Here is a 1,413-nt window from a genome sequence, read left to right on the forward strand (position 1 = left end):
CCAACATTTCAACAATTCAACCACATACGTGCACGATTGACCATCACAATTTTTGTCTTTAAAGTTGTCAAATCCTCATTCAATATTAAAATCTGGTAATTGTTCTTTGGCTCATGGAGTCTTGACATAAGAAAGAAACCGTATAGCCCTAGTCAACAAGGGAGTTGCAAATAGAAGCGTCGGATCACACGTGATCCTTTCTTTGGTTCTATCTGAAATGTTTATGGTTTCATTGGTCTGAACTTTGAATAAGATGTATATTCAGTTAGTATGATATAAAAAAAAAATATCTGGTAACTGTTCTCTCTGTCTTTAGTTGTTATTAAAATAATGAGTAAATATTTAAATTAGTTCTTAATAAATTTTAAATTTGATATTTTAATTTTCAGTTAATTTTTACTTTTCTAGATGTCTCAAGAATTACTTTTGTCAACATATTCATCCTTTGTGATTTTCATTAAAATTATTAGTCAAAATGACATTTTTTTTGAGAGATGTCTAAATAATTCTTTTTTTTCTATCTATAAAGTATACACACTCATCTAAAATAACATGGATATTCTTTACTCCACTTGATCAAAATATCTTTTAATAAACATTATAATTGTATATATAAATTAGTAACAATTATTTAGTTGATTCAAATAATATTAACAATAATAATAAAGAGTAAAGTATCGTTTTTGTCCCCAACATTTGGGGTAAATCCTATTTGTGTCCCTAACGTTTAAATCGTCCTATTTGTATCTCTAACGTTTGTAAAAGTGATTCAATGTTATCCTGCCGTCAATTACACATCATTAGCGCTTTAGTTTGAGTTTTAAAAATCTCTTCTTGAAGTTAGAATACAAATGTCTGAGATAGAATCGATGATCTACTCCGAAAAATAGCTCATCTAATGTTGAAACTAATTCCTACAACATTTACATAATTCACTTTTCTGGGACATAATTGAATCTAAACACAAATAGTGGGTATAATATTAAAACCGAACACATCCAAGTGAGACCTAATTGAGAATGAATGCATTCAAGTGAGAATAATTAAAAAATATAATCTGATTTGTTAGTAAAATTCATAGTAGAATAACATTGAATCACTTTTATAAACGTTAAGGATACAAATAAGACGATTTAAATGTTAGGAACACAAATAGAACTTACTCCAAACGTTAGGAACAAAAACAATACTTTACTCTAATAACAAATATTATAATTTATTATAAAAATATTTAATTTTAAATCTTTAATATATTTCAATAATATTAAAATCCAAGTGAGACCTAATTGAGAATGAATGCATTCAAGTGAGAATAATTAAAAAATATAATCTGATTTGTTAGTAAAATTCATAGTAGAATAACATTGAATCACTTTTATAAACGTTAAGGATACAAATAATACAAATAAGACG

This window comes from Arachis ipaensis, chromosome B03, assembly GCF_000816755.2.
Source record: "Arachis ipaensis cultivar K30076 chromosome B03, Araip1.1, whole genome shotgun sequence".
In the NCBI taxonomy this organism is placed as follows: Eukaryota; Viridiplantae; Streptophyta; class Magnoliopsida; order Fabales; family Fabaceae; genus Arachis; species Arachis ipaensis.